Source organism: Bos grunniens, chromosome 2 (genome assembly GCF_055505025.1).
Source record: "Bos grunniens cultivar Pamir isolate PY7600 chromosome 2, Bosgru_T2T1.0, whole genome shotgun sequence".
Classification (NCBI taxonomy): domain Eukaryota; kingdom Metazoa; phylum Chordata; class Mammalia; order Artiodactyla; family Bovidae; genus Bos; species Bos grunniens.
Genome location: NC_141166.1, coordinates 18,620,778 through 18,638,668, shown reverse-complemented (window position 1 = coordinate 18,638,668; position 17,891 = coordinate 18,620,778). Strand labels below are relative to the sequence as shown.

General features: G+C 47.7%; 1 long non-coding RNA gene and 1 pseudogene across 2 annotated transcripts; one reads left to right on the top strand and one right to left on the bottom strand.

Moving 5' to 3' along the window:
- Positions 1-7,012: 7,012 nt before the first annotated feature.
- LOC147377712 (uncharacterized) lies at positions 7,013-8,509 on the bottom strand. The gene is made up of 2 exons (XR_015140839.1): positions 8,203-8,509; positions 7,013-7,633 (listed from the first exon to the last, which is right to left on the bottom strand). It is a non-coding gene; the product is annotated as an uncharacterized LOC147377712 (long non-coding RNA).
- A 6,575-nt stretch (positions 8,510-15,084) lies between these two features.
- Positions 15,085-16,113, top strand: LOC147377711 (serine/arginine-rich splicing factor 9 pseudogene; annotated as a pseudogene). Its single transcript, XR_015140833.1, has one exon. The product of XR_015140833.1 is annotated as a serine/arginine-rich splicing factor 9 pseudogene (transcript).
- The last annotated feature ends 1,778 nt before the right edge of the window (positions 16,114-17,891 follow it).

Genomic DNA, 17,891 nt, shown 5'->3' with positions numbered 1-17,891 from the left:
TGTCTGACTCTTTGCAACCCCATGGACTGCAGCACACCAGGCTTCCCTGTCCTTCACTATCTCCTGGAGTTTGCTCAGATTTATGTCCATTAAGTCAATGATTCTATCTAACCATCTCATCCTCTGTCGCCACCTTCTCCTTTTGCCTTTAATCTTTCCCATCGGCAGGGTCTTTTCTGGTAAGTTGGCTCTTCACATCAGGTGGCCAAAGTATAGGAGCTTAAGCTTCAGCATCAATCCTTCCAATGAATATTCAGGGTTGATTTCCTCTAGGTTTGACTGGTTTGATATCATATGATACTGAACAATTGCACTCATTTCACAAGCTAGCAAATACTCAAAATTCTCCAAGCCAGGCTTGGAGACAGTATGTGAACCATGAATTTCCAGATGTTCAAGATGGATTTAGAAAAGGCAGAGGAACCAGAGATCAAATTGCCAGCATCCACTGGATCACTGAAAAAGCAAGAGAGTTCCAGAAAAACATCTACTTCTGCTTTAACGACTACACCAAAGCCTTTGACCGTGTGGATCACAACAAACTGTGGAAAATTCTTAAAGAGATAGGAATAGCAGACCACCTGACCAGTCTTCTGAGAAATCTGTATGCAGGTCAAGAAGCAACAGTTAGAACCTGACATAGAACAACAGACTGGTTCCAAATTGGGAAAGGAGCATGTCAAGGCTGTATATTGTCACTGTACTTATTTAACTTCTATGCAGAGTACATCATGAGAAATGCTGGGCTGGATGAAGCACAAGCTGGAATCAAAATTGCTGGGAGAAATATCAAATAACCTTAGATACACAGATGACACCACCCTTATGGTAGAAAGTGAAGAGGAACTAAAGAGCCTCTTGATGAAAGTGAAAGAAGAGAGTGAAAAAGTTGGCTTAAAACTCAACCTTCAGAAAACTAAGATCATGGCATCTGGTCCCATCATTTCATGGCAAATAGATGGAGAAACAATGGAAACAGAAACAGAGTTTATTTTTCTGGGCTCCAAAGTCACTGCAGATGGTAATTGCAGCCATGAAATTAAAAGATGCTTGCTCCTTGGAAGAAAAGCTATGACCAACCTAGACAGCATATTAAAAAGCAGAGACATTACTTTGCCAACAAAGGTCTGTCTAGTCAAAGTTTTGGTTTTTCCAGTAGTCATGTATGGATGTGAGAGTTGGACTATGAAGAAAGCTGAGCACTGAAGAATTGATGATTTTGAATTGTGGTGTTGCAGAAGACTCTTGAGAGTCCCTTCAACTGCAAGGAGATCCAACCAGTCCATCCTAAAGGAAATCAGTCCTGAATATTCATTGGAAGGACTGATGCTGAAGCTGAAACTCCAATCCTTTGGCCACCTGATACGAAGAACCATCTCATTTGAAAGGACCCTGATGCTGGGAAAAATTGAAGGTGGGAGGAGAGGGGATGACAAATGCTTGGATGGAATCACCAACAAGATGGACATGAGTTTGAGTAGGCTCCGGGAGTTGGTGATGGACAGGGAAGCCTGGCGTGCTGTAGTCCATGGGGGTCACAAAAAGTCGGACATGGCTGAGTGACTGAACTGAACTGATATGATGTGAACCTGATATGAATTAGACCATAGCACTAGCTCATAAAAATGATACCTTCACCTGGTGCGCTTTCTCTTTCTCTCTCAGATAGCTCACTCTGGTGAAGGCCAGCCACTAAGTCATGAGGACACATAGGCATCCTTTTGAGAGGCCCACACATGGCCAGGTTCATGTGGACAGGAACCAATGCACCAGCACCAACCTGCTGGCCATGTGAGTGGATCCTCCAGCCTTATAAAAGAGGCTGCAGTGAGATCTGTGCCCCATCCTCCATGTGAGGATCTGGACAAGAAGATCCAGAACAAACTAAGCCATGACTTACGTCGTGTAACTATCAGAGCTGATTTCATGGGCAGTCCGACCATATTTTTGGCACTTATAAAAATGTTTTTCTCTGGGAATCTTAGGAGTGGGGGCATATGGAACACCATTTCTCTCCTCTACACACACACTCATTCCCCGTGCCAGTGGAATTCTTGGCTTGGTAGGCTCTATAGTCGAAGGAAGCTATGAAAAGATCCCCTGGCTCCTCCGTCTTGCTTCTTTGGGGTGGGGTAGGCACTTCCTTGGGAACATTTAAGAAGAAGGCATATTGAAGAGGGACAGCAATCTTTGGGCTGATGGGATACAGGTCAGAAACTCATGGCAGGATTGGTCAGAGTGGGTCAATTCTAGACGGATGCTATGCAAAGGTAGAGGACGCGAGGGTGAGGCCCAGACGGGATTGGGGTCTGAGTGGTAGACAGAAAAGGAATCAGCTAAAACGATGGGGGCTTGGACTTCTCTGGTGGCTCAGTGGTCAAAACTCTGCCTGCTAATTCCGGGGCGATGGGTTCGATCCCTGATCTGGGAAGATTCCACATGCCGCGGAGCAACTAAGCCTGTGTGCCTCAACTACTGAATCGGTGTTCTAGAGCCAGGGAGCCACAACTACTGAAGCCTGTGGCCCCTAGAGCCTGTGCTCAGCCACACGAGAAACCACCGAAATGAGAAACCTGAGCACTGCAAATAGAGAGTGGCTCCCACTCACTGCAACTAGAGAAAAGCCCACACCGCAACGAAGACCCAGCACACCCCAAACAGAAACCAAAAACCTTTGGAAACAGGCAGATCACAACATGTGCCACTTAAAACAGGAAGTTGCCTCTTTGTAGGCCATGCCCCCGACTTGGCTCGCTCAGTGGTGCTGGTATCAGAAGAGACCCATTAAAGAGCCTGACTCCTAATGTGAAAATACACAGCTGGGCTCATAGACCAGCCCAGTCTTCAGAATAAGTCAAAGGGCAGAGACAGATCAATAGATGAGGTGCAGAGTCTTGAATTCTTCTTATTTTTAAAATTATTTAGTTATTTTTGGTTGCACTGGGTCTCCATTGCAGTGGGCAGTCTCATTGTGGTGGCTTCTCTTGTTGCAGAGCACAGGCTCTAGGGAGAGAGGACTCAGTAGTTGTGGCACATGGGCTTAGTTCCCTGCAGCGTGTGGCATCCTCCCAGACCAGGGATCGAACCCATGCCCCTGGCATTGGCAGGTAGATTCTCAGCCACCAGGACCACCAGGGAAGTCCCAAGAGTTGTGAATTCTTTATCTATTTCTTTCCTGAGTAAAAATGAGAGTTGCAGCAGCTAAGCTTACTGAGTCTAAAGCCTCTTGTTCCTTCCTCAAAATCCTTGGGCGAAACAGCCTGAGGCAACTGTCTCCAAGTCGAGGTCAGAACTGGAGGTGACCACAGGGGTACTTGAGATGACTCCTGAGATTTCAGCTGCAAGCATGAGGGACTGACAAGTATTTCAGTGATTTTTTGCTTGTCTTCTTTCTGGCTGTGCTGCGTGGTATTCAGGGTCTTAGTTCCCCTACCAGGCATCGAACCTGTGTCCCCTGCAGTGGAAGTGCAGAGTCCTAACCACTGGACTGTGGGACCTCTGAGAAGCTATTCAGTGATCTTTGGGAAGCTGTGGGGGGCATTCTGGCTCCCCAGAAGCCGGGTTCTGCATTGCCCCACCCATCACCCACTGCGTTATCTGGAGGCTGTGGGTGGTGGGCAGCTAGGACTGGGTGGGAGCCAGTTCTTCACCCCCGTGGGACGTTCTTGCCCTGACTTGACTGGACTGGTCTGTTCATCAGGGCAGGGTGGTAAGGGTGGATCCAGCCCTGGAGCGAGATCAAGTGAGGTAGGTGCCAGTGGTGCCAGCAAAGGACTCTGCTTGCCAAGGTAAGGATGGAGGCTTTCGCCTTGACTAAACCTTACTCAGGATCCTCTAAGCCTTCTTTGACCTTGGACTTTAGTATCCCTCCTTGTTGGGCCTGTATTGCCCAGTTTCAGCAAGAATCCTGCTAAGTTAGCTTGGAGAGAATCCCTCATCCTTGTTACCTAATTACCCTTGCTGTGTGATCATCCTCAACAGCTGGCCAAATTCTTCACACCCACCCCCCATTTTGGTATCTGCTTGCCTTCAGCAAGAATCCTGTGCTCTTTAACCAGAATCCACCCTCTACCCCCTGACCCTCGATATTTCTTGTTATTAATTTTCCTCCCACAGAACCCCCACCTACTCCTTGGCTATAGATCCCCTCTTGTTCTTGTTAGATTCGGATTTGAACTCGGTTCCATACTGAGGTGTTTTCCTGCCTATTGCAATGCTGTGGTCGTTTAGTCACTAAGTCATGTTCGACTCTTTCACGACCCCCACGGACTGCAGCCCACCAGGCTCCTCTGTCCATGGGATTTCCCAGGCAAGAATACTGGAGTGGGTTGCCATTTCCTTCTCCAGGGGATCTTTCTGACCCAGGGATCACACCCTCAGCTTGATTCCTGCAGCTTCTGCTTGGCAGGCGGGTTCTTTACCACTGAGCCATCAGGAAAACCCCCTGTCGCAATAGTTTCTGAATAAATTCTGTTTTTCCTTCATTAATGACTGCCATCCTCTGTTTGTTTGTTTTTTTCTCTGAGCGGGAGCACCTCTTCGCCAGAGCTCAGGTGAGCAGCACGGACAGGTAAAGTAGCAGGCTCCCACAGCCCCCAGAGGCCAGCTGGACCCCAAGGTGGGCGAGGGTGAGGGTTAGATGCATCCATCCAAGTGAAGCAAGGCTCTGGGCAGGGAGGGAACTGGGCCCAGACAAGACAGGCATAGGCAGAAGTGGGTCTTGGGGCAGTTAACCAACCCTGAAGCCTGGCTTACCACATGGGGGCCCGGGAGTGAGACCCCCTCCTAACGAATGGTGTGGAACCATGGGAAGCAAGAGGCTTGCTCAGAGATGCTGTGGACCCCCTAGGCCAGCTGGCCCAGACTAATGGGGCATTCAGCCCACAAATATTTATGAAGCGCCGAAGAGCTTTAGAGGGGTATTCTGGCAAACAAAATAGAGAATTTTGTCCCCCAGGAACTTAATAGTGGTGAGAGACAGACACTGCAAACAATACACAGACCACATGAAGTGTTAGAACATGCTCAGTGAGGCTCTAGGGAAAGCAAGCCAGCAGGCAAGACAAGAGAGTGGGAGAGAGATGAGGGTTGCTGGATTGGCCTCCCCCAGAGGTGGTGACATTTGAGTGAAAACCTCAAGGACAGGAGAATGAACCCTGAGCATTTCTAGGGGGAGGAACCTTCCAGACACAGGGACGGGCTGGCAGAAAGGCCTTGAGCAGGGGTGACCTGGTACTCCAGGCACAGTGAGGAGGCCAGAGGAAAACCCACCAATGGGAGCAGACGAGAGGAGGCCCCCAACCCCGTTGAGGACCCTGGGATTTCACCCTGGGTGGTGGTGGCGGGCAGGGAGTAGGGAAGAGCAGATGGCCCAATCTGGCTGCTGAGCTGAAAACAGGCTTTAGGGTGGGGGTTGGGCAGGGTAGAAGTGGGGAGACTAGGGAGGCCTCTGCAGACCCAGGCAGAGGTGGAGTCCGGAGGGGTGGGGACTGTGGGCAGCTCTCACTTAGAGGCAGAGCCAGAAGATCAGGGGCCAGCTCTTTGGGGCTGCGGCTGTCGGCCGTCTTCCAGATGCTGGTCTGGAATGTCCATGGAGCTGGACCTCGAACAGATCAGGAATTTCCACCCTGGGGACTTGGGGGAGGAATGGGGTCGGAAGGAGGCAGGGATGACGCCAGGCCATGAATGCCTCTGAGAAAAACATCCTATCCTTTAAAAAAAAAAAGGTTTTCCACAATATAAACTACATCCAGGAAAACAAAGCACAAGAGGCAGCCAACCTCAAGAATTCCAGTCTTACAGCTTCCCTCAGTCCCCAGTCCCCTGGGTGGGGGCTGGGGGTCCCTGTTCTCTTTGGGGGTCCCCCTGTCTGACCTCAGTGGGAGTCATGGAGCCTGGCTACCATGATAGAAGCTGGTCACTTGTGCTCCGCCTGGGCGGAAGCACGGAGCATGATGGGACTTCAGCCCCACAGGCCACTAATGGGGGGCAGTGGTGGTGGGCGACACCCTGGCCACACAGGTCAAGGGCAAGGAGCTCTGGCTGTCTCCCGATGCAATGACTTGGCTTTATTGAGATGCCAGTGTGCGCCAGGCACTTTGCATATGTGGTTGAATCGAAAGACACTTCTTTCCTCCTGAGAAAACAGGAGGGATGATTAATTTGGGGCTGGGCAGCCTCTATTATGTGTCATCGAAGGAAAACTTGACATACCCCATGCTGAAGGCCGTGTTCTTTCAGCAGAACATAGCTTAAGCCAGGCATAGCAGTTCTCAAGAAATGATCCCCTGGAGGAGGAAATGGCAGCTCACTCCAGTATTCTTTCCGGGGAAATCTCATGCACAGAAGAGCTGGGTGGGCTACAGTCCATGGGATTGCAGTCAGACACAACTGAGTGACTAAACGTGCATACACGCAGAGAAGAAGGCTGAGTAGATGTACTCTGCCAGCTGATAGAACTAGGAATCTTTACCTGGGGATCAAGAATGGGGGTCAAAAAGAAATGAACTCTTCTGGGTAAAAGGTGTGCCTTGATTATAGGTGTAGGTGTTTTAGGATAGAAAATGCAACCTATGGTAGACCCATTCCCCCCAGTACATCATCCCCCCCTCACCTTTCCTGGAACAGTGTTCCTTCTCCCCCACCCCACTTCACCCCCCAAAAAAGCCCAACCAGTGGGAAGTTGATTCTTTGCAGCACTAAGAGGTGGTTATACCAGAGGCAACCCCAGCGCCCCCCCTCATCTCCTGTCTCCGCTCCTCACCTGGTCCCTAGACGGTGGGTGTTTTTAGCATCTTCCTGGGGCCCCTGTGCCTTGTCTCTGGGCCCCTCCTGCCTTTTCTTCTTGCTTCCCTGTGCAGACACTGCAGCGAAGCATCTCTATCCCAGACCTGTCAATATTCTGAATTCTGTGTTTTTCACAACACAGAATTGTGTTGCCTATAGCCCCAGTACAATGTGGGTACCTGGCAGCCACTTCAGGGTAATTTCACATTCAAGGATGACACCAACATCCAAAGAAAACTTCATAACGAATGTAAATATTTCAACTCTTTTGCGACTGACCCACAGCAAAACATCTTAAAGACCCGTCTCTCTGAAGTCCTGTTGACAGCTGCTCAGGAATGACCCTTCTTGCCCATCTCTCATGTGTTTCTGCCCCTCGCCTTCTCCAGGCTGGCCCACTGGCCTGCATTTTCGCCTAGCCATCTCTTCCCTCTTACTCTCAGCTGCCTTCTCTTCCTGGTTCAGTTTTTTCCTCCTGCAAATGGCTTCATTTTTATCACTGTTTCTGAAAATCAATTATACTTACATTAAGGTTAAGTTCAGTCTCTAAGTCATGTCCCACTGTTTGTGACCCCTTGGACTGCAGCATGCCAGGCTCCCCGTCCTTCACCATCTCCCGAAATTTGCTCAAATTTATGTCCATTGAGTTGGTGATGCAATCCAGCCGTCTCATCCTCTGTCGCCCTCTTCTCCTTTAGCCTTCAATCCTTCCCAGCATCACAGTAAAGTTAAAATAACCACAAAATCAACCAAAGTACACACAGAGGGCTGACACAACTCTGGATATTACGTTGCGGACTGCCCAGCTACTGCCTGCACCACCGATACATTCGTCAGATCTGTTCCCCTGTTGAAAGATAGAGACCAGTCTTATTTAGGGCGATGAGGATCCCTTAGAAAATTTATGGTGTTAGAAACACCACTTCCTAGGCCTTGATCATAGAAATTCTCCTCCAGGGCCAGGGACCTCGCAATCTGCATCTTCACAAGCTCCCCGGTGATTCTGAAGTGATGGTCCATGGACCCTCTCCATGGGAAATGGTCAGACTGTCTCAAGGGGACCCTCTTTAAACAGCGTCTGGCCAAATTCACTTTACTGGGACTGAAGACTCCTTTACTGGTGCAGTTTCTTCAGCAGATCCCCACCCTTCAGCCTCCTGGAAGAGCAGACCTCATGAGGCGTTCTTGAAAATAGAAGAGTCTAGAATCCAGGCCTGAGGATTCAGCCAGCCATCTTTGGAACGGGCATATCTCCAGACTCCAACTTGTTCAAATGAGAAAACAAGATCCCCCGGCCCTCTCTCCACCCACGTTCTCATCACAGCTCTGCTGTTACATTGTGCTAGCTGTGAGGTTGGAAGTTTGTGGTAAAGAACAGAAGGGACCTCCTAGCACAGTAAGGAAATTCTTACTCACATGTCAGAGGCACAAGCATGTGCCTAACCGTGACTGTCCAGCTGGTTATTCTTTATTTTTCAAAACCACATATGATTCTGTTTATATGAACTGTCCAGAGTCGGCTACAAGCTATAAAGACAGAAGATAGATTGAGTGGTGGCTAGGAGCTGGGGTCGCAGAGGGAAATGGGAAGTGACTTAGGGGTCAAGGGTTCTTTTTTTTTTTTTAATTGGAAGATAATTGTTTTACTATGTTGTGTTAGTTTCTGCTGTACAACTGAACCAGTAGACATATATCCCCTCTCTCTTGGACTTCCCTCCCACCCCACCCCCATCCTACCCCTCCAGGTCATCACAGAGCCCTGAGCGGAGTTCCCTGTGCTATACAGCAGCTTCCCCTGTATATATGGGCTTCCCTGGTGGCTCAGTGGTAAAGAATCCTACTAGCCAATGCAGGGGACTTGGGTTCTATTCCTGGGTTGGGAAGATCCCCTGGAGAAGGCAACGGCAACCCGCTCCTGTACTCTTGCCTGGGACATCCCATGGACAGAGGAGCCTGGTGGGCTCCAGTCCGTGGGGTCAGAGTCGGACACCACTGAGCACCGCAGCACCAGCACCAGCGCATAATGTCAACGCTACTCTCAGTTTGTCCCGCCCTTGCCTTCCCCTGCTGTGCCCACAAGTCTATTCTCTGCATCTGCATCTGTAATTAATTCACTTAATCTGTGGACGCCCTTGGTTGGCTCTCCTGTTCCTGGATGCTCAACTACAGAGCCTTTGAGAGTTCCTTTGACCCTGAAAAACCCTCGCTACTTCTCCTAGTTCCCAGTTCCTACAGGGTTCTTCCCTTGTAGCTCAGTCGGTAAAAAAATCCACCTGCAATGCAGGAGACCCGGCTTCGATTTCTGGGTCAGGAAGATCCCCTGGAGAAGGAAATGGCAACCCACTCCGGTATTCTTGTCTGGAAAATTCCGTGGACAGAAGAGCCTGGCGGGATACAGTCCATGGGGTCGCAAAAGTCGGACTCGACCTAGAGACTAAACCACCACCGCCACCATGTTCCTGCCTAGCACCTCTGGAAGGGGTTCACACTGCCCTCTGGTGGTGGGGCAGCACTGTACCATTGCCTGCAGAAGTCCAGAGTGCCTGCTGGGTTCTGAGTCTATTCTGAGAGAATAGGAAAACCTCCTCTACATGTTCTGCTTTGCCCGGATTCTCCAAAGAGCTCAAAACCAGGGCTACAGGAGTCCAGGGAAAACTTCTTTGAGGAACTAGAAATTGAGATGGTGTTGATATCAGGCACAGCTGCCCAAATAAACAGGGTCATGGTCTAGATGCAGAAATAGCCAGGCCTGCCCTTAGGCTCCGGCTGGGAAAATTTAGGTTGGCATCAGCACTTGTAGGTGTCGCACTTCCCTGTGTTGAGACCAGTCCTCTGTTGTACTTCTGAGGGGTTGGCCTCTCACGCTGAGATATTCCTACCCCCAGGATGTGAGGATGTGCTGGAACACCTCTGGCTTTTCCTGCAAGTAAGTACTAATGTGGCGCTTCCCAGGTGGCTCAGCGGTAAAGAATCTGCTGCAATACTGGAGACTCAGGTTCGATCCCTGGGTCAGGAAGATCCCCAGGAGAAGGAAATGGCAACCCACTCCGGTATTCTTGCCTGGAAAATTCCATGGACAGAGGAGCCTGGCGGGCTACAGTCCTTTGGGTCACAAGAGTCAGACACAACTTAGGATCAAAACAACAACCAAGTACTAACATGTGCCTGTGAACTTGAAGCCCCTTTCACTGGCTGCCAGAACCCACCTGCTTGTGGGCAGAGAGACCAGGCTCCCATGCTCCCCAGGGCACTTTTGTGGGCCCATGAATCAGTTCAGAACCTAGTCACAGGGTCAGCTGATTCACCCCCTCCTTCTGCATCTTGACCGCCAGGCACAGTTACAGCCTTGGATCTGAATGTTGCAACCGCAGAGCCTAGATGCTCTGCCTGGGGCTATGGAGCCTGGAGAACCATTGCTGTGCCTGAAACTAGAAACCTTGATGTTGCCCTTGTGAAGGAAGGATGTTTCTGCCTCCATTCATCCCCTACAGAGTTTATTCTGTCAAACTGTCACTCCACATTAAACAGATCCTGCCTAGGGCAGCCTGGCAGATGAGTTCTGATATCAGCTGAGACTCTGGACATGCCGCCGCCCCTTTTTGCTGCTCCTCAGGTCTTGTGTCCAGGTCTGGGTCACTGTCCTCATTGCTGAGTTCCTGCTTGAGGCCTCGTGCTGTCTTTTGGAAAACTGGCCTCCATGTGACATCCGGAAGATGGAAGAGGGAGTTCCTGCAGGGTCTGCCCAACCTCTCTGTACATAATCAGGTGCCAGTGGCTGCTCATGGGGAGAAGTACCTCCAGTGCCAACCGTGTCCTAGCTTTGGCTTTATCCAGTTGGCATGCCTGTTGGCACTCAGCCTGAGGAGTCCAGGCTGGCAGGGCTTCACTGAATGGTACTCCCTTTTCTGGATGGTTTTTGAGATGCAATGGCCCCTTGAGACCAGAGCAGAAGTGTGTAAGACCATGGCTTCCTGGATTTCATGATCTTGTGTCACCCCACGGTGCTAAAGTGATAGTATGTGTGCTTTGATTTTTTTTTTCCCAGGGATGATAACAGAAGGGAGAGCTGAGATTCCTGTAGCCCTCACGCTCAATTGCAGGCAGAAAGTTTCTAGGGAATGGAGTGGGAGCATCTTTAGGAGGAAAGAGAAACAGTCAGGGTCCTCACGGCTTGGGGGAGTGAAGAAGAGGGGCCATGGCACCCAGCAGGACTGACCAGGCCAGCCGGAAGCAGGCCCCACAGCTACACGTGAGATGTGAGCTTGCTCAGCCAGGTCTGGCTCAGCAGAAGTTTGGAAAGCATCTAAGAAAGGCACTCAGCCCAGTCTGCTCTCTCAAGAGCAGGTATTCTTGACCAGGAAACCACGCCTGCCCAGCTCCTAAGAATGACTTTTCCAAGGTTGAATTTCTGGAATCAGCTAGAGGGGACACTATATTTTTATATATAATTCCTCCAGTCACTCTGTAAAGTTTTCTTTATTCGATTTTTGAAGCTGTAGCTCTTCCCAGCTTCAGAGGATCATTTAAGAGTCATTTATTACCTCCTGCAGCCGTGAAATTAAAAGATGCTTGCTCTTTGGTAGAAAAGCTATGACAAACCTAGACAGTGTATTAAAATACAGAGACATCACTTTGTTGACAAAGGTTCATATAGTCAAAGCTATGGTTTTTCCAGTAGTCACATACAGATGTGAAAGGTGGACCATAAAGAAGGCTGAGCACCAAAGAATTAATGCTTTCCAACTGTGGTTCTGGAGAAGACTCTTGAGAGTCCTGTGAACAGCAAGATCAAACCAGTCAATCCTAAAGGAAATCAACCCTGAATATTCATTAGAAGGATTAATGCTGAAGCTCCAATACTTTGGCCACCTGATACAAAGACTCATTGGAAAAGACTCTGAGGCTGGGAAAGATTGAGGACAAGAGGAGAAGGGTGTGACAGAGGATGAGGCTGTTGGATGGCATCATTAAATCAATGGACATGAGTTTAAGCAAATTCTGGGAGATAGTGAAGGCTTCCCTGGTGGCTTAGATGGTAAAGCATCTGCGTGCAATGTGGGAGACCCAGGTTCGATCCCTGGGTCTGGAAGATCCCCTGGAGAAGGAAATGGCAACCCACTCCAGTACTCTTGCCTGGAAAATTCCATGGACTGAGGAACCTGGTAGGCTACAGTTCATGGGGTCACGAAGAGTCGGACACGACTGAGCGACTTCACTTTTCACTTTTTCACTCAGTGAAGGGCAGGAAAGCCTGGTGTGCTGCAGTCCATGGGGTCAGAAAGAGCTGGACATGATTGAGGGACTGAACGACAGCAACAACAACAGTCACCTCCTATGTCACAACTTGGGAGGGGGCAGTCCTGAGGTGACCTGGATTCTCAGCAGCTCCGGCCAGTAGGGAATGGGACCATGTTGGACCAGGAAGAGAGAAACAGCCTGGGTACAGGACTAGAAGAGGTCTCCAGGGAGACACAAGTCACACTGTCTGCAGGGATGTCACTGACACTGATTTCATTAGGAATTTTTATGTATTTGCCTGTGCACGACAAATCGAACCTGTGGCCCCTGCAGTAGAAGCACAGTCTTAACCACTGGACCACCACAGAAGCCCCACACTAAGAGTTTTTATCGTTTAAGGAGATGGGGGCCAAAACTTGGTGGGCCTGGGCAGTGAGAGAACAAAAGGAGGATGGATCTGAGTCTCCAGCTCAGAAGGACTGGGGAAAGATATGGACCACTAAGCCTAGCAGAATAAATCAAACCCCAGTCTTGCAAGTAGGAAAGAGAACAGCAACAAAAGGAAGTTAAAGGATGGTCCCAGGGCTAAGGGTCTTGGTTGTCATAGCAACTGAACTGATAGTGGCTGAAACTTTCAACCTGAAAGAAATGACTCTTGAGTGGTTTTCTTTTTTTCCCCAATAATAGAGCAATCCAGAGCCATGACAGAACAGAGTGAGAGAGACCTGATTCAGTTTATCAGTGCCAGAATGAAAGAGAAGGTCACAAATGGATTCAAGGTAATTTACAGCACAGCAATCCTGCCTACTGGCAAACCAGTGGGGAGAAGGGTCTTTTACCATAACGCATGGAGACTGTGTTGCAAAGAGAAACCTTTAGTACTCCCCTCAGAGGAGTTGGAAATCCAAAGCCATCATTATCTCTAGAATCCATCATGCTCTCCAGGAAGGGCACCAGAAGTCCTTATGGCCGTATTTGTCATCTTCCTTTCCAACTATAAAAGGAGCTCTGTTTCATTACATGCTTTTCTTTAGGTGCCCAAACTACTTACACCCCCTTCTGGATGACAGGTGAAGTCAGTCCATTTCACAGTTCACACTACTGTGGAAACAGTGGGAAATCAGAACCAAGGGATCTCTATGCATTTCCTGTTTATTCGTCTGTGACACTAGGTACCTAAATGGGAAGTTACAAGATCCTGTTGAAGAGTTTTCAACTTGCTATGGGAGCAGGGATGGGGACTCTGATGATGGTGTTACTTGATTTTTATTTGTCAGCTTGTGCTGCCTAACAAAATCTCACAGACTGAGTAGCTGAAACTTCTGCTGCTGTTGCTGCTAAGTCGCTTCAGTCGTGTCCGACTCTTCGCGACCCCATGGACTGCAGCCTACCAGGCTCCTCCGTCCATGGGATTTTCCAGGCAAGAGCACTGGAGTGGGGTGCCATTGCCTTCTCCGAGCTGAAACTGCAGCTATTTATTTCTCACAGTTCTGGAGAATTTGGGCAGAGCAGATCAGAGCAATCTAGTAATTTGCACTGACTTCCTATTTTTGTCTTGAGTGAAGAAAACCACTGTGATAAGAAAAGTTTTAATCCTTTGAGGCTTTGTTAATAGATAGCAATTAGCAAAATGAAAGTGCTAAAAGATCATTAAGTTTAAAATATTGACCATAGAATTGCAATTAAGTTAGTATATTTAAGTCTCATACTAAGCGCCTAAGAAGAAGAATGTTTTTTGAAATTATTTTTTAATGATAAATAGGGAGAACCAAGCAAGGATAAAAGATGTTCTTGACAGTAAGCCCAGAACTAATGGATCAGAAAGATGTAATGGAGCTGAAAATAGAACCACATGTGTATACTGAAAAGGCTCAGTGTGCCAGGCAAGACCAATGATAAGAATATCACACTGAATCCCATCCTGTCAAAAATAGCTAAACATATAATTACAGAGATAAAGGGGGAATATCATACGTGTTCATACACTAGAAATATAATTCTGACTGAAATCAGACAGTAGAGTTGCAGAACAAAATGCTCAAAGACAGTGGAACAAAGTCCAAATCAATATTGAAGGTGAGAAATTGTGATAAAATATGTATTGTAGCACAGTATGTTGTTAGTTAATGAAAACAACAGAAGACATTCTGAGATATGCCAAGACAGAAAACATAACAGCCACGTGCTCTTCTTTTAAAATTACTTAAAAACATACTTCAGCCAACAGAAAGGTGTATCAAAAAAGAAGTATGGACATGCCGTGGCAAGATAAGACCAGATAGGAAACTTAAACAGTAAGAACAGAAAACATTGCTATTGTTCTCAAAAATCACTGCCGATGGTGACTGCAGCTATGAAATTAAAAGACACTTGCTCCTTGGAAGAAAAAATATGGCAAACCTAGACAGTGTATTAAAATACAGAGACATCATTTTGCTGACAAAGGTTCATAGAGTCAAAGCTATGGTTTTTCCAGTAGTCATGTATGGATGTGAGAGTTGGACCGTAAAGAAGGCTGAGTGCTGAAGAATTGAAGCTTTCAAATTGTGATGCTGGAGAAGACTCTTAAAAGTCCTTTGGACAGAAAGGAGATCAAATTAGTTAATTCTAAAGGAAATCAAGCCTGAATATTCGTTGAAAGGACTGATGCTGAAGCTGAAGCTCCAATACTTTGGCCACCTGATGTGAAGAGATGACTCATTGGAAAAGACCCTGATGCTGGGAAAGATTGAGGGCAGGGGAAGAATGGGGTGACAGAGGATGAGATGGTTGGATACAATCACCGGCTCAATGGACATGAGTTTGAGCAAACTCTGGGAGACAATGAAGGACAGGGAAGCCTGGTGTGCTGCAGTCTATGGGGTTGAAAAGAGTTGGGCACGACTCAGTGACTGAACAACAACAGGGTAACTCTAAACCTGACTGTGGCGCCCTCCGCTTCCGCTCTCGTTCCCACAATGCTGTGCGGCTGAGCGCCTCCGAGCCCGCGGGGACACTGTGGGGGGATCACCGCCTGAGGCGGCGGCGGCGGCGGCGACGTGGGCTGCGGCGGGCCCGCGGCGTCGGGCGGAGCGGATGTCCGGCTGGGCGGACGAGCGCGGCGGCTAGGGCGACGGGCGCATCTACGTGGGGAACCTTCTGAACGACGTGCGCGAGAAGGATCTGGAGGACCTGTTCTACAAGTACGGCCACATCAGCGAGATCGAGCTCAAGAATCGGCACGGCCTCGTGCCCTTCGCCTTCGTGCGCTTCGAGGACCCCCGAGATGCTGAGGATGCAATTTATGGAAGGAACGGTTATGATTATGGCCAGTGTCGGCTTCATGTGGAGTTCCCCAGGACTTACGGAGGTCGGGGTGGGTGGCCCCGCGGTGGGAGGAGTGGGCCTCCTACAAGAAGATCTGATTTCCGAGTTCTTGTTTCAGGACTTCCTCCATCAGGCAGCTGGCAGGACCTGAAGGATAACATGCGAGAAGCTGGGGACGTCTGTTACGCAGATGTGCAGAAAGATGGAATGGAGATGGTTGAGTATCTCAGAAAAGAAGACATGGAATATGCCCTGCGTAAACTGGATGAAACCAAATTCCGCTCTCATGAGGGTGAAACATCCTACATCCGAGTTTATCCAGAGAGAAGCACCAGCTATGGCTATTCAAGGTCTCGGTCTGGGTCGAGGGGCCGTGACTCTCCATACCAAAGCAGGGGTTCCCCACACGACTTCTCTCCTTTCAGACCCTACTGAGACAGGTGGTGGGAATTTTTTCTTTATTTTTTAGGTGAACTGAGCTGCTTTGTGCTCAGAATCTACATTCCAGATTGATGATTTAGTGGCTTAGGAGATTTTTTAAATTTTTTTTTTTAAGGAAATAAAACTACATAATGTCTACCACGGCCATATTAGCAGTGAAACATTTTTAACTGCAGAAATTGTGGTTTTGGTTCAGAAACGAGTTGTATATTTTTCACCCCGATGATGGGAAAAAAATCAGTGCTGTATCCTTGTGGGTTGCTCTTCTATGGAGATCAGCAGTTACTGTGACTGAGTTGGCCCATTCTGTTTAGAAATGTATTTTAAACGTTTAATAACTGACAGGTGTAGTTGTCTTTGATTGTGTTCATAGATTTCACCAAGAGGCACACTCATATGTTTTAAAAAAAAAACAAAACATTGAGTTGCAGTGGCAACTTGTGCCCAATTGGTAAGGAGCAGGAGTGGATTACTTATTTGGGGATAAAGTTAGTTGCTCGACGATGGTCTGAGAACATCACATCAGAGGGAAGTTTCAGGGTTTTCTTATAATTCAAGGCCAACCGTATAAACTAAGCTGCTTTAATGAAAAGGGGAGCATTGCAGATAGGGGAAGGGAATGAGAAGGCTAAAAACAGGCTTTTAAAAGTGGGTGCCAGCATAAAGATCACTGGGAAATTCTTAACCAAAACCAACTTTAGCAAGTTGGTCAGGGGAAAAAACTCATTTACGTTTTGGTTCTGTCACTTTCGCTCCTAAATTTGTCTCATATTTGTCCTTGGTATCTGAGCTATAAAAAAAGACAAACCCCCCCAAAAAAATAAATAAATAAATCTGACTGTGGCAATATACAAAAACGTGCAGACCTATCTCATTTATAAATACAAATGCAAAATCCTAAAAAACACCCTGTGCAATGGTATATTAAATACACAACAGGAACAAAAATTCCACACTAATTTAGAATTCCACTTAGTTTTTTTTCATAGTGTTATGAGTGTAGAAATTCTGAAAATGTTGTTGTAGTTTAGATTTGAGAAAATGAGGAAACATACTATGGGAGAAGACAGGCACAAATATTGCCTGTAGGAAGACATGGGAGAAGCCTGTGGTGTTGGATGGGAATTAGAGGCATATAATATTTATAAATCATGGGATTATCAAGGAACGTTCTCTGTCCTGCCAACATGCACCTGATTGGATTTCTGAATTACTATGGACCGGGAGAGCCTGGTGGGCTGCCGTCTCTGGGGTCACACAGAGTCGGACATGACTGAAGTGACTTAGCAGTAGCAGTGGTTGCTATATACTATCCATTTCCCCCTGTTTGAATGCAAGTGTCTACAGTCTGTGTCATTATTATATTTGGAAAGTGGGGGAGACTAACTTGTCCTTTAGTTCACAGGTCTTTGGTTCCACAGAAGTTGTACCTAGGCCTGCATCCAGTGAACCACACCTAAGGAACTTATCTGAATTGAACCTGATATGGATGATGAGGTCCTGGACTTTGTTCCAGTCCTACAATGAGTGAGACTTACTGGGATGGGGTGGGGGGTGAGTGTCCTTTGCATGTGGGAAGGATGTCAATTGCTGTGGTCAGAGGGTAGACTATGGTAGGGTGTTTCTGAAGACAGTGGCAACATTTCTTGCCAAATAACATTCCCTTTGAAACATGGCTTTGCCACTCATCCTATTGAGAGGTACAGCCCATTTCCCCTCCTTTTGAATTTGGTCTGGTGATTTGCTTGGACTGACAGTATGTGGAAGAAGTAATACTCTACAAGCATGAAAGGGCTTGGTCAATACCATGTGGAACAAAGATAAGGCATCCACATGGAGCTCTTCCTAAATTTCTGGCTCACAGACAAGTGAACAATAAGATGACTACTCCTTGAAGCCACTAAACTTTGGGATCATTTGTTACACAGCAGTAGGTAGCTAATATGCTATCAAAGGTCCTGGGGTCATTTCAAAATGACTCAGGAGCCAACGTGAAGACTCTTACTCACTGCTAAGCAATCTGAGCAGCAATAAAGATATTAACTGCAATGGTTGGGAGCACATTAAATATTTAAATCCATGAGCTCAAGATACTTTATAGAAAAAAAAAAAAAAAAGAA